This window comes from Pelobates fuscus, chromosome 3 (genome assembly GCF_036172605.1).
Source record: "Pelobates fuscus isolate aPelFus1 chromosome 3, aPelFus1.pri, whole genome shotgun sequence".
In the NCBI taxonomy this organism is placed as follows: domain Eukaryota; kingdom Metazoa; phylum Chordata; class Amphibia; order Anura; family Pelobatidae; genus Pelobates; species Pelobates fuscus.
The window spans coordinates 184,792,349-184,808,552 of NC_086319.1; the positions used below are offsets into that span (position 1 = coordinate 184,792,349).

Genomic DNA, 16,204 nt, shown 5'->3' on the forward strand with positions numbered 1-16,204 from the left:
GACACTAAACATTATGGACACTCCACCGACCTTTTCTGGGTCACTACACCTCCACCATGCCGCGCCTCAAAACTGCGGAGTACCCCTGACAGGTATCGGCTGACCGGGAAACCTGAGTCTACACACATGCCCCAGACAAGGAAGCATTACAGAGACTCACAAGCAGCAGACACTGGGTAGAGGCTTCACCACACGTGCCACAGAACTGTTTTAAGCCCAGGTTTCTGATGCCCCACTATATGATATATGTGCAATCTTGTCTTCCAATTTATAGTCTGGGACTGCATACCAATACTTATGGGCATAATGCCCCCATTTTGAGCATATATAACACGTGCCCCGCTCCAATGGCACAGCAGATTTAAAGTTGTAGCATGTTAACTCACCTATTAGTCTATGTACACCTGCTGGCTATTAACAGAATCTTTTCACTCTATGTTCTCCCTGAGGGGTCAAACTTTTCCACCTCACATGAGATACAAATGTGCTAGCTAAATGGTGTCTTTAGCATTTTCACTGTTTTTACTGCTCTATAGGTACTTAGCCATGTTACTGCTGACCTGGTCAACAGGTGAGACAGGACGGCTTGCAGGATACATTCACACTTGAATTGACGCATTAAAGTTACACTACTTAAGCTTGTTAACTAAAAACACATTTCTGATTCATCTCACAGCAAATTAAGAATATTCACACCTGTGCATTGGTCTGTGGGTCTCTGTGCAATCTTTTAAATCTACGTACAATTCAACGCACACCACTTAGAACAAGCATAGTTGTTTAAAGACACATGCATCCAACTTGCAAAGTGTTGTGAATAGCTGGTTTAATATGCTATGTATGTGTGGTGAAAAACACGGCAAGCAAATTCTATCTCACTGTTGTCTATCATAAGTTAAAAACCTGTTGATTTTACATGACGCCTCAAGCTAGTTAGACTAATCTTGTTTTATTTTTATTCTTATGTTTAACCTCTGCATGTCAACGATATCAGGATGCCTGCCGTAAGCAAGCTCGAGCACAAACAAATAGATATCGTGTAGACGTGTCTGCATAGAATGTTACGTTTAAAAAACTAAAATTGTGCAAAATCTTCCAAGCCACTGTTTAATCTGTTTAAATATGTCTGTACGCTGTTGTGGCGTATAAATGCGCTTTGTACTTTCATGCACAACAAAAATAAAGAATTAAAAAAAAAAAAAAATGTAAGTGATAAATGTTTTTTTGACCCTTTTATTTTTGTGGGGGACATACCTAAAGTTAGGGTCAGAGGCATACTATAGCATTTGGAACACAGTTTTGTATTCCTAATGCTATGGTGTTCCTTTAACACTTGTAATTGAAAAGCAGTTTTCTAATTAATATCTATGAGAAGATTATAATTTAGTTACCAGAGATATGATTATCTTTTATAATAAAATCTAGCGTAACATCTTTTTTGCCTCGTTTGAAACTACTTTTGGGAAAAGTTACATTGTGTATGTTATCTCTACTACAACACATGTATAACTTATTGTTCACTTCTAGTGCTCTACTCAGAAATGAGACAAAAAAATTAAATAAATAAATAATAAAATAAATTTATATATATATATATATATACACACACACACACACACACACACACACACACACACAGTACAATTGGACAGGGTTTTCTAAATGGAATTGCATTATGATGCAATACATACTGGTTTAAATTTACTATAAACAAAGAAGAGAAAAAATACTTAAGCCCTCCACTAGCACCCACGTGTTTAAATGGGTTTGCTTTTATTTTGCATTGCTAAGAAAACATAGGTGCCCTCCCAATTTTTGCAATGGTCTTTACCAAAAGGAGTAACAACTCTATTCAACTCATGTAAAAGAACTGTAAAGGAGGTCTGTCTAATCCCTGCTCTGTGCAACTGAGTAACAGGAGAGGAGCAGAGAAGGTAGGGAGGGATCAGGGAATAGATCCGGGCACATCATGTGCAGCCTGCAATATACAGAAACAAATAAATACAATTAAACATAAACAAGTGTATTTACTAAAATGGGGATTCAATGTGAATTCCAAATTTAAAGTCAAAAAAGTCAAACTGGAAAATCATCTAAGTCAGCTATACATCCAGTTCAGCTATTTTGGCCTCAAAGTGGAAATTCACTTTGAATTCTCACTTTAGTGAATAAACCTGGCAGTCATAAAGTTTGTATTCTGATTGTATTTCGGCATCTGTATCTGCATTCCAAAATCTATGTGCATATTCCTTAGAAATACTAATATGCTATGTATTTGACCCATTCTATTTTAGATTAGTTTATTTAATTATTTAAATTCTAATTTAGGATTATTCAGTCAAGTATTAATTCAAGGTGGGTTTCAAATGTACGTTCAAAATAGCCAAATTGAAAAAACTGAAAACAGTCAGTTTTGCTTCCAGTTACTTCTGCCTTAAATTTGAAATTAACTTTGAGATCTCACTTTAGTGACAAATCCTTTAAAAGTTGTAAAACTCAGGCCCGGGCACATGGGCTTTTATGTTATTAGGGTGACCTATTTATAAAAGGGAGCATGTCACCCTGGCCTGCTGTATATTACACAATAGTGGGGAATTGTCATATTAGAAAATTGTATACCTCCTGAGGTCCTGGGAAAGGAATTTAGGCGTGCCCATAGGGGGCATCTGAATGCCAGTGTTTTTATTTTGTCATAGCAAAGGCTTAATATTAATTTGTTATTTCAGTTTTTCTTTTTCATAATTTGTAGTTTTCAGAAATCTATATCTTAATGCACTGTGATTAAAGACGTACACACTGAAAAGTCGCATTCAGTGGATTGTAATAGAGTTCTTGCAACATATCTATCTGTACTATGGAGACATGCAGAATTTGGACACTTTTAAACTTGCATCATAAATTCCAATCTGTGATTATCATATGACTGGGACACAATGCATGTGGAAAGGTCACCGCTTTGAATAAGCTTCAACACAGGTGGTCATTTCATGCTACACTGAATCTCAACCATAGGAATCCAGTCAACTGGGTTTTATCAAACCAATACAAACGCAAGATTTTTCATACGTGTATTTTGTTTTATCTGTTTTAGATGGACTGATTTTGTCAATCTGTGTTTTTATTATAACATGAAAATAATGCATGACAATTTCAGTACTGCAAAGATAAAGACAAACCATATTTTGAATAGTGAAGCATTTCTTATTGTGGCATATGGGATTTACATGACAATTACAATACTGCAATGATACACCACATTTTAAATGTTAATGAATAATGTCAATAAAGTTATAGCAGGGACACAGACAGCATTAATATATATTGGCAGCAAACAGATTAATCAACTGACAGAAATTAGATTTAGATCATTGTGGCTATACTAAACTAATTTGTTGACTAGGATAATAAAACACCAATGGTCATTTATGTGAAAGAACTCACAGGCATGTTAGAATATAATTATATAATGTTACAGAAAATCTGTTTTACTACTAATACTGTAGACAAGGGCTTCCCAAACTTTTATGGGCCGAGACCCACTTTTCAAAAGAGTAATTTTTCGAGACCCACTTGCTTTTAATGCGTATTTTAGAAAGTGAACACCATGGCAATCAGCTTCAGAGGCATACAATTGGCACACCATGGCAAACTGCTTTAGAGGCATACAATTGGCAAACTATAGCAATCCGCTTTAGATGCATACAATTGGCATACCATGGCAATCAGTTTTAGGGGCATACAATTGGAACATCATGGCAGCTTTAAATACATAAACTTGGCACACCATGGCAATCAGCTTTAGAAACATAAACTTGGCATATCATTGCAATCACTTTTAGATGCAAAAACTTGGCACATTATGGCAATCAGCTTCAGAAGCATACAATTGGCACACCATGGCCAACAGTCAGATACATAAAATTGGCACACCATGGCAATCAGCTTTAAATGCATAAAATTGGCATAACATGGCAATTTGATATATCATGGCAGTTTGAGAGGCAGAATCTTTACACATCATGGCAATCAGTTTTAGAGACATACAATTGCTTGCTCACAGACTCAGAATCAGAAATGCTGTTGTCCTGCTCTTTCATCCAGGCACCTCACGTTGATTATCCTAGTGGTGGAACTAATGTAGAGAGGACCCTGGTGCAAGTATGTTTTCTGGGCCCCCATCTAGTGAAAGTGTGACCAAAAGGTAGATCTCCATCTGTCGGATAACTTCACAATAATATGCCAGATGGAGATCTACCATTTGCACATCATTGAAGGGTTATATTTGTGAGCAGTATTTGAATGTAAGCATGTTTTTGTATTAAGTATATGTGTGCATGTATGGGTGTATTTGTATGTACTGTTGCTATTGGAATGTAGTGGTGTACTTGTTTGTAATGTTTGTGTCTGAATGCAGGGGTGTTTGTATATGTAGTGTAGGACTTTAACCCCTTAAGGACCAAACTTCTGGAATAAAAGGGAATCATGACATGTCACACATGTCATGTGTCCTTAAGGGGTTAAATGCAGGTGTGCTTTTTGTGTGTAGTGTTGGTGTTTGTATGAAGGGGTGTTTGTAGATCATTTTAGTGTTTTAATGCAGGGGTGTGTTTGTATGTAATGTTTGTGTTTGATTGCAGTGTGTGTGTGTGGTGGATGCAGTGTGTGTATATTGTGTTTATAAAATATACATATACACAATGTGTGTTTCCATGTAAGTGTTTTTTTGTATGGAGTATGTGTGCAGTGTATACACACACACACAAATACACACATTGACACAGCGATACACACAATGACACAGATACACACAGACACACACTGACACAAAAGGACACGCAGAGACAGGAGGTGAGGGTGACAGTGTGGGAGGGAGTGTGTGTACTGGTAACAGTGTGGGGGCAGTGTGAGAAAGGGTTACAGTGGGCGGGCAGGGGGAGAAAGGGTTACAGTGGGTGGGCAGGGGGAGAAAGGGTTACAGTGGGCAGGCAGGGGGAGAAAGGGTTACAGTGGGCAGGCAGGGGGAGAAAGGATTACAGTGGACAGGCAGGGGGAGAAAGGATTACAGTGGACAGGCAGGGGGAGAAAGGATTACAGTGGACAGGCAGGGGGAGAAAGGATTACAGTGGACAGGCAGGGGGAGAAAGGATTACAGTGTGCGGGAGGCAGGGGGAGAAAGGGTTACAGTTTGCGGGAGGCAGGGGGAGAAAAGGTGACGGGGGCAGGGGGAGAAAAGGTTACAGTGTTTGCGGGAGGCAGGGGGAGAAAAGGTTACAGAGGGGCAGGGAGAGAAGGGGTTACAGTGGGGGGTAGGCAGAGAAGGGGTTACAGTGGGGGGGAGGGAGGCAGGGAGAGAAGGGGTTACAGTAAGGGGGTTAGGCAGAGAAGGGGTTACAGTGGGGGGGTATGCAGAGAAGGGGTTACAGTGGGGGGGTATGCAGAGAAGGGGTTACAGTGGAGGGTAGGCAGAGAAGGGGTTCAGTGGGGGGGTAGGCAGAGAAGGGGTTACAGTGGGGGGTAGGCAGAGAAGGGGTTACAGTGGGGGGGGAGGACGGCAGGCAGAGAAGGGCTTACAGTAGGGGGGTAGGCAGAGAAGGGGTTACATTGGAGGGGGTAGGCAGAGAAGGGGTTACAGTCGGGGGTATGCGAGAAGGGGTTACAGTCGGGGGTATGCGAGAAGGGGTTACAGTGGGGAGGGAGGAGGGCAGGCATAGAAGGGCTTACAGTGGGGGGTAGGCAGAGAAGGGGTTACAGTCGGGGGGTATGCGAGAAGGGGTTACAGTGGGGAGGGTAGGCAGAGAAGGGGTTACAGTGGGGAGGGTAGGCAGAGAAGGGGTTACAGTGGGGAGGGCAGGCAGAGAAGGGGTTACAGTGGGGAGGGCAGGCAGAGAAGGGGTTACAGTGGGGGGGAGGAGGGCAGGCAGAGAAGGGGTAGGCAGAGAAGGGGTTACAGTAGGGGGGAGGAGGGTAGGCAGAGAAGGGGTAGGCAGAGAAGGGGTTACAGTCGGGGGGTATGCGAGAAGGGGTTACAGTGGGGAGGGAGGAGGGCAGGCAGAGAAGGGCTTACAGTGGGGGGTAGGCAGAGAAGGGGTTACAGTCGGGGGGTATGCGAGAAGGGGTTACAGTGGGGAGGGTAGGCAGAGAAGGGGTTACAGTGGGGAAGCCAGGCAGAGAAGGGGTTACAGTGGGGAGGGCAGGCAGAGAAGGGGTTACAGTGGGGGAGAGGAGGGCAGGCAGAGAAGTGGTTACAGTAGGGGGGGGAGGCAGGCAGAGAAGGGGCTACATTGGGGGGGTTGGCAGAGAAGAGATTACAGTGGGGTGGGGGGGCAGGCAGAGAAGAGGTTACATTGGGGTGGGGGGGCAGGCAGAGAAGGGGTTACATTGGGGTGGGGGGGCAGGCAGAGAAGGGGTTACATTGGGGTGGGGGGGCAGCCCGGGCAGGCAGAGAAGGGGTTACATTGGGGTGGGGGGGCATTGTTGGGGCTCTGTGCCCTACCTTCATTATACATCCCTGGTGGTCCAGTGTCTCCCTGGTGGTCCGGTGGGATAACTCTTCGGTCTGAGCTCCGCCGGGTGCAGCGCTGCAGACAGTGTAATAAAAGTCTTGCGAGCTCCCAGAGTGTTGCCATGGTAACGCGCTGGGAGCTCGCGAGACTATCACACGGTCTGCAGCTCTGCACCCGGCGGAGCTGCAGACCAGAGCTGCTGGGCAGACTGATTGGAGGGAGCCCGGCGGCATACAGGGCAAGCCTGCTTGCCTGACTGCCCGGCGGCCCTGGATGTGTGGGTCAGCGCGACCCACTGGGGATCGCCCTGCGACCCACCAGTGGGTCGCGACCCACACTTTGGGAACCGCTGCTGTAGACAATTTATCTGGGTGCTGAGGCTTATCAGTAGGGGAAAGTACAGCAATGGAATGCTAGCAGTTAAGCCTACAGGTCATATGGGTGGCCAGAGGGACACAGCTCAGCTACATCCAGCCTGTGTTGGCTGTGGACTTCTCTACCAAAGACCTCCTTCTGCCTTAGGAGAAGCCTCACGTGGCCCCAGGTTAGGGAACTCCACAAGGAACTCTCCCAGTTTCCTGTTGAGCCAGTCTAGACCTTGGGACAGAGACCTAGCATGGGAATTTTGCTCAGCCCTGATGGGTAAACTCCCGTGCCACTTGACAGTAGCACCAGCCTTGATCATCATAATGACCAGGTGAAGTCCAGTGCAACTGACAAGGTGATAAGAACATTTCCTCCTACAGCATCATTATAACTATGGACAGATCGAACACAACTGAATGTTTACTTGTAGCTACTGAATTTAATCTTCAAATATTATTTCAAGAGACCTCTAATGCTATACAAGTTACATATAGTTACATAGCTGAAAAGAGACTTGCGTCCATCAAATCAGCCTTTCTCACATATGTTTTTGCTGTTGATCCAAAAGAAGGCAAAAAACACAGTTTAAAAGCGCTTCCAATTTTGCAACAAACTAGGAAAAAATTCTTTCTTAACCCCAAAATGGCAATCCGATATCTCCTTGGATCAAGCAGCTATTACCCCACTAATTATAAATTATATTCCAGTATGTTATGTTTTTGCAAGTATTTATACCATGGTGTTTAAAACCCCTTAAGGACACAGGACATGTGTGACATGTCATGATTCCCTTTTATTTCAGAAGTTTGGTCCTTAAGGGGTTAAACATCTGTATGGACTCTGATAAAACCACCTCTTCAGGCAGAGAATTCCACATCCTTATAGTTCTTAATGTAAAAAAAAAAAATATTTCTTTGCCTTAGACTAAATCTCCTTTCTGCCAGCCTAAATGTGTGACCTCGTGTCCTATGTATAGCCCTGTCTATGAATAGATTTCCAGATAATGGTTTGTACTGAACCCGAATATATTTGTATAATGTGATCATATCCCCCCCGAGGTGCCATTTTTCCCAAACTAAAGCGATTTAAATGTTTTAACCTTTCTTCATAGCTAAAATGCTCCATTCCTTTTATCAAATTTGTAACCTGTCTTTGCACTTTTTCTAGTGCCATGATATCCTTCTTTAGAACAGGTGACCAAATTGCACAGCATATTCAAGGTGTGCAAAAAATTAAGAAAATGTTTGTGTAGGCGCTTCAGAAAATAAAATATAAGAAAAATACGACTTGGGTAAAAAGAAGGTGTACTCCCCTATCACCTTTACATAGAATACATAAAACACAGCACAATGTACACCCAAAGTGATAGCACACCAATGTGTTGAACCTGTGCTGCTCCGATACATGAGTATATTTGGTGTGCTATCACTTTGGGTGTATATATTTAAGGTGTGGTCTTACCAGCGATTTATAAAGAGGCAAAATTATATTTTCATCCCAAGAATTAAAGCCCCTATTTATACATGACAAAACTTTACTGGTAGATTTCAAATCCAGAATAGTATAAAAAAAATTAAGTTATTTCTACGTTTCATTATTTTTCTATCACTGATTAATACACTTTTATGATTCCTACTGTATAAGACTCATAAGAAAGAAAAAACATACCAGAAACAAATACAATTAAGGAATTGTTGACATACACTTTGGAGTAAATACAATGGGTGTTCTTTGTGTATAGAAAAGCTGCTAGTTCAAATTTAGGACAATGGCACAGCTTTGAACTAAAATATGGCTCAAATGTACACATATAAAGGATTGTTTGTTACTGCTGACTATAGGTATTAGCCTAGGTTGATTTGGGGGATCATTTTTGCTCCAGCATAAACCATTTTTACATCTTAAGCTGTAATTTTGTGTGTACTTTTTACTACTGTCCTGTCATTGCTGCCCTAATATTACTATTCTTCTAAATGTTATGTGCTACTTTATAGGACCCCTGAGTTTTTGCTGACTTTTTGTTTTGTGGTAAGTCTACTTAATTGTCATTGCCACAACACTGGTCTTGTATGCTCTGGGTTTTTAATTATCTATTATGATATCATTATTTTTGTTACTTGCCCTGTTGTCTTGTATTGCTGTTATGATGCATGGTTTCTTTAAATTTAATTTGCATTTAGGCATGACCTGGCATCTTTTACAAAGTATCCCAGAGTACTTTCCTTCTTTACAAAGTATCCCAAATTAGTAGCCTCCTGAGCCAGACTGCAAGTCTGGACATGTAGTGACTGACTATAACAGGTGTACATTAAAACATTGATTTGTATGTCCAATATATATCTTCATTTTCTAATCAGTTCCTGGTGTCATTATATTCCAAATGTGTCAACACCTCTCGTATAAATGTACACTCAAGCAGTTCCACCCTCACCATCAACCTCTTGAAATCATTGTCAAAATGCCACATTTTCACCAACAATTATTATTGGTATTTATATAGCGCCAACTTATTCTGCAAAGCATACATGTCTGTCGCTTTAAGAACATCTCCAAGATACTTCCATTCCTAACACCAGACAAGACCAAAAGAAATACTACTCAGCAGTAATGTCCTGCCTGGATTACTGTAACTCTGTCCCATGTGTATCCACTACTCTGACCTATGCCCACTAGAGATGTCGCAAACATAACATTTTCCGTTCGCGAACAGCGAACGCGAACTTCCGCAAATGTTCGCGAACGGGCGAACCGCCATAGACTTCAATAGGCAGGCGAATTTTAAAACCCACAGGGACTCTTTCTGGCCACAATAGTGATGGAAAAGTTGTTTCAAGGGGACTAACACCTGGACTGTGGCATGCCGGAGAGGGATCCATGGCAAAACTCCCATGGAAAATTACATAGTTGATGCAGAGTCTGGTTTTAATCCATAAAGAGCATAAATCACCTAACATTCCTAAATTGTTTGGAATAACGTGCTTTAAAACATCAGGTATGATGTTGTATCGATCAGGTAGTGTAAGGGTTACGCCCGCTTCACAGTGACAGACCAAACTCTCCGTTTAACGCACCGCAAACAACCATAAACAGTCCATTTGCACAACCGCAAACTCCCCATTTGCACAAGGTTGGATACCAAGCTAGCCATGTCCCGTTCCTTGTCCTCACTGATGTCATTGAAGGTCTCTTCCTCCACCCAGCCACGTACAACATCAAGGGTCCCCGAAAGGTGACAACAAGCCCCCTGTATTTTTTTTTTTAAATGTACACTACTGTTACACCAGATATGAGTTGCACTAGTGTGACACTGTGCCCTGGCAGGCCCTGAAACGCACACGTGTGAAGGAAACTGACTGCTATTATATTACAGTCAAAAAAGTTGTTTTTTTAAATGCAAGCTATTGGGACACCAGATATGAGTGGTGGCACTGGGCAAGTGGGCACAGTATACGCTGTGAGCCTGACACACACGCTGGCAGGCAGGCAACAAAAATAAATAAAAGCAGACTGATGTTCTAGCCCTAAAAAGGGCTTTTTGGGGTGCTGTCCTTACAGCAGAGATCAGATGAGTCCTTCAGGACTGTAGAGGACACTGAATACACTAGCCTAGCTATCGATTTCCCTATTAAATCAGCAGCAGCTACACTGTCCCTCCTCTCACTAAGAATGCAGCTTCTGGGGGGTAGGGCCTAGCTGTCATGGAGGAAAGACGCACTTCGTGTGAGCTCCCTCAATATCTCACTTTAAGCAGCTATCAACAAGCGAATTTCACCCCAGAAGGGGATGACCCAGCAATGTTGCTCCTACCTGACCGACCCGACATGATTAATAGCGGTCAGCAACTCGACAGAGTCTTACTTACCTCCGCGTGGCAAGTGTGGCCTGGTGCTCACCGGGCGGGAGAGGCGGCCGATTTCCCGATCCTGGGATGCCCAGGAGCAGCTACTTCCCGGCAGGAGCTCCGTCGTTACCCCCCCCCCCCTCGGACCGGTGGGGGTTATCCCGGTCCACCCCCGAGAGACTGTCTGGAGCTAATGGACGCACAGAGCACAGCCGCCCAGGCTGACATACTCATCTGCGACTCTCCCAATATGGCAGCAGCCGCGTGTCCTCCTGGTACCAGCAAAGCATGGCAGGATATAGAGTCTAAGCTGGACAGACTCTTTAATCAATTTTGGAAGCAAATAACAAGCAGGAAGCCCCAACAAGCTCCACCACAGCCCCAACAAGCTCCACCACAGCTAAGCGAAGCAGTCCCCATTAAAATCCAACAAAAGGCATCGAAGACGGGACCGGAGGCACAAACAGAAATGCAGAGCCTGCCCCACGTCAAGCACTCGCCTCCACCTTAAGCCACCACAATCCCGCACCGGACGTGAAGCACCACCGGGACAGATCCGACCACCCGACAAAACAAGCTTCAACTACCTCAAGCCGCGAGCCCGACACTCAGCCAGAGACTTGCCTTTGTTGTTCCAGTTATCAGGGATTTCCAGGGTCTGCACCTGGCGCCCAGAAGGGATCGGATGAGCACAAGCAGTAAACAGCAGCCTGCCAAGCATGTCCCACTATAGCCGATCCTCCACACCATGCCTTTGATCACATGAACTGCTCTCTGAACATTAACTAATCCTAAAGTAGCAAGCGTTTAAACATGTCATTATTTCACCTCCTAAAGAGTTTATTGTCGTAGTTCCTTACATGCCTTTACCTTAACCGTTCATGTATTATGTTATTCACTAGTCTCATCTCATGGGGCGACTCACACTTGATTTATAACTAGTGGTGGAGCTGCTGATATAAATACACAGTTAGTAACGTTCAAGCTACACCCTAAACATGACAGCCATCTTTCTCAACAATGTACTGCTATATACTCATACCCTCAGTGCAACTAGCCATGATATACGCACGTTCAGCCTAGCATGCTCAAATATAACACACTTTTGTCTAAAAAAAAAAATTATACAAAAAAATGAAAATAAAATAAAAGAATGCAGCTTCTGAATGAATCTAAAATAAATGCTGTCCAGGAGATGGGAGGGAGGGTCTGCTGCTGATTGGCTGGAATGTGTCTGCTGACTGTGAGGTACAGGGTCAAAGTTTACTCGATGACGAATAGGGGGCGGACCGAACATCGCATATGTTCGCCAGCAAACCGTTCGGGACATCTATAATGCCCACCAATAGCGAAGTAAAACTGAACTGCACTAGATGTCAAATAATGCTCCTTCATTCTTCATAATTTGTTCAGCCTAGGCCTAATGCCTCTCTTGTCATTGTTTAACCCCTTAAGGACACACGACGTGTGTGACACGTCATGATTCCCTTTTATTCCAGAAGTTTGGTCCTTAAGGGGTTAAGGACACATGACATGTGTGACATGTCATGATTCCCCTTTTTTCCAGAAGTGTGGTCCTTAAGGGGTTTATTCCACTCTCCTCTGTGCGACAGCTTCCATGCTGCACCTAACCTTTTGAATTCTTTGCTCAGTCAGATTCTTCCCCACATACCAAAGCTTTAAACTTTCCTTGTTAAACCCACCTACTCCATAAAAGCTTGTCCTTAAGAATCTCCAATACAGATGCTGAAGTTACCATAGCATTTACTGGTTCTCCACACTATCTCATCCAAAATCTTCCTATCCAATCTGATTGTCCTATTTTTCAACTTTGTGTACTGCATGCTTAATCCGGTCATACTGAAGAGCAAATGTATAGTGTCTTTTTAAAATAAATATATATATTGACCAAAACTGTGCATGATATTTTCATTGTCACCCCAGCCAGAGGTTCAGCCCTAATAAATGTTTTAGGCCATATATATATTGACAAAAACTGTGCATGGTATTTTCATTGTCACCCCTGCCAGAGGTTCAGCCCTAATAAATGTTTTAGGCCATATATATTGACCAGAGTTGCGCATGGTATTTTCATTGTCACCCCAGCCAGAGGTTCAGCCCTAATAAATGTGTTAGGCCATACATATTGACCAAAACTGTGCATGGTATTTTCATTGTCACCTCGGCCAGAGACTGTCATGATGTGAGCTGGGGCAGTTCAATGCAGCTTGCTATGAGGAGGCATTTTGTGGTGAACTGTGTGTTTGGTTTAATTGCACCTGGTCACCTTTGTGTTGGTCCTGGGAAAGAGTAATATTTTTTAGGTTTCACACAAGACACTAGAAGGCTGAAGCCTAATTTATACTAACTTTTGAAAATATGAAAAAGAGGAAGCCCTCGGAAGTTATCCCTAAAAATTGTTTTACTGAAAATATGAAACAGATCCCTGAGAAGTTAATATCCGTAAAAGATTTTTATACTGATGGTATATTATGACATTGTTCAGTGTGGCCTAACCAGGACGTAGGAAACGTAATATTTTATGCATATGTATGTTATTTACTTTAACTTGTGGGATACCAGCAGGTATATAATTGACAGCAAAGTTGATATAACAACATAGAGGAGATAACACCGTTAAATAGTAGTAATGCATTAGACTGCAATCTACAGTATCTATTCAGCTGATAACTTAAATTCCTTTGAACCAAACAATGAATCATGTTAAAATAACAGGCAGAATGAATTTGAAAGTGCTGTCATGTTTACTTCTCAGATGCACAAACTATTCACTAAAACACACGTCTATGTAGCAATAACCCTACAGCGTTTGCTGCTAAACTTTTCAAAGAAACAGCTGAAGAAATTATTCAGACCTCTTCAGCCATTTATTTCAATGTGTGTATCATGCAGTACCAACTTCATCCTCTGCAACAGGCTCTGCTTATGGGGCAATGAAATAGTTAATGCATTCAAGGCTCTGTATGGGAGATTGTCAACTACAGTTGAATGAGGAAATGTAAAGTTTTTTTGACGTGTATAAATGTAGTTAACACTGGGATTGTAGCTGAAGGTATAGTTATTAAAGTGCGCGGAGTGGCTGTGAGTTATACAAGAGTCAAACAATGCCAAGCTCTGCTATAAAGTAACTTCACGTTGAGTACTGAGCTCCCAGGCGTGTTCGAACACGGATACAAAGTAACTGGGCTGAGTGTTCTTTGTCTTACCAGATCCTTCCGGGGACGGGGACGGAGCCGGGTCGGGGGCATTTCTTCCTTGGATCTGATTGGACCAGGTTTCCCGGCACCGGGGGCATTTAAATGTCTGCGGCGAGAGGAAATGTGGAGTTAGATCTGGGGGCAGCAACCGGCAGGAAACGGAAACTCCAGGGATGGAGAGTCAGTGACTGAGACAGTGTAAAGGAGAGGGGCTGAGACACAGAGTGATAGGGAGTCAGAGAGAGGGGCTGAGACAGAGAGTGATAGGGAGTCAGAGAGAGGGGCTGAGACAGAGACTGATGGAGAGTTAGAGAGAGGGGCTGAGACAGAGACTGATGGGGAGTCATAGAGGGGCTAAGACAGAGAGTGCTGAGGAGTCGGTGAGTGGGACTGAGACAGAGTGCTGGCGAGTCAGAGAGGGGCTGAGGCAGAGTGATGGAGGAAGTAAGGGAAATGGGCTAAGACCGAGATTCTGAGAGAGAGTTACTGTGAGGGAATGTGACAGACTGAGTGAGAGAGAGGAACTGCTGCAGACTTCGAGGGAGAGTCAGTGACAGTGGCTGAAGTAGCCTGAGTGAGCGCCAGAAAGAGAGAGGATGGGGCAGAATGTGAGGAAGGGTAAGATGTCGGAAAAATGTGTGCTTTTGTGGCTCTTTTTTTATACATTTTATACATTGGAAGCAAGAAATTAACCAAAAAAAGAGAGAGTCAGAATCAGAAAAAAAGAGTGTCAGAAGTGGTGCAGTAAGATATGATGTGGCACAGATAATGGAGTATTATTGCAAATAGTATAGTGGCAGAAAAAAAAAAAAGTTTCAATTGGGAATATACCACTTTTCATACATAATCTCCATGTTGTTGGTTTCCATGGTGATTGCTCCCTATCATCACTTTTTCCCTTAATAAAATATATTTGAGAGAGGCAAAATGCCACGGGGAAGTTGTGAAGACATGTTGCTACAGTGTAAGGCAGGGCTGGGGAGAATTCATTTTAAAAGTGCCAACTTTAAAAAGACAAACATCTAGTTATATAAAAGTTTAGTTCAGATTGGTTGGATTGGCATGAAAGTCCTAGCCCCTTCCCTTCTGTAAATGCCTGAGTTCGCAAGACAGTTACTCATAGTCTACACCCGGTGGAGTGGCAGACAAGATTCCCAGCACACACTGGACCATCAGAGATCAGCATGCCCTCTCTGTCACGATACTGGGGAACCCAACACGCTAACACACACACAGACACACAGACAGAAAGTGTGCAGTACCGGTCCTTAGAGTGGCCGGGCTAAGCACACACAGAATAGTCAGGAGACAAGCCGAGTAAGGGGAACCAGAAAACAGAATAACGAGAAACAAGCCGAGGTCAAAGGGTAGGAGAAAGTCACAAAGTCAGTATAACAAGCCAGAGAGTACGTAACCAGAAAGCACACGTTCAGAATCAATACTATAAAGCAAAGACCACAACAGGGCACAGATAGACAGGAAAGGTAAGTATTTAAATCCTAGCCTGAATCCTGATTGGCTAACCACCAATCAGTATTAACAAACACACGTGGGGGATATCTATACCTCCCACTGTGTTTGTTGCACTGTAGCTTTAACGCCGGGTCACGTGAGTGACCCCGGCGCTTAGATAATAGTGCCGGCTCCCAGCGTGCAGCGTTAGACATGCTGCCGCTGGGAGGAGGAGAAGAGGACGCGAGCGGCGTGTCAAGAGGAGAGGACGCCGCTCGCTTATCGGTAAGGGGAGAGGGGACCGCGGGCGGCGACGGACCGAGGGTGAGTGCTGCGAGAGGATTGCAGCCTCCCCTCACCGCTGCCCGCGGAGCCCTGACACTCTCTCTGTTTTTAAATATTAATAATTTAATAAATCCCCTATATAAACACTACACCTCTAATGAAGGGGTATAACCAGGGTGGTGGGGCGCTGTGAAGATTTTTTTGAACATGGCGCCTAATGCCGGCCCTGATTATAGAACTTGGAAGCATGTAGAAAAGACAGAAACACAATTTTGAGCACATTATAACACTGCGCAGAGACCTTCACTGACTCCATGTGATATTTAGAATCCAGTTCAAATGCACTACATAGTCTGGGATCCAGGTACCATAGTAACATGAATTTCTATAGGGTATTATGTAGCCATTCTGTAAGATCAGCAGTCCCATTCATCCACCTCCAATCAAAATCTTGCCACACCACTGTAGGAGTGGTATGCAGCGCAATCTTTCACACAACCCCCTTGTACAAGTTGCCTTCCTTCGATGCTGGATTTGTA

At 43.4% G+C, this 16,204-nt stretch overlaps 1 protein-coding gene across 1 annotated transcript in view; it reads right to left on the reverse strand.

Moving 5' to 3' along the window:
* LOC134600980 (solute carrier family 45 member 3-like) overlaps window positions 1-14,155 on the reverse strand; it is a 66,638-nt gene extending 52,483 nt beyond the window's left edge. Inside the window, exon 1 of the mRNA XM_063445384.1 lies at window positions 13,938-14,155. The gene's annotated coding sequence lies outside the window, so the exon portion shown is untranslated. The remainder of the gene's footprint in view (window positions 1-13,937) is intronic.
* Between the last annotated feature and the right edge of the window lie 2,049 nt (window positions 14,156-16,204).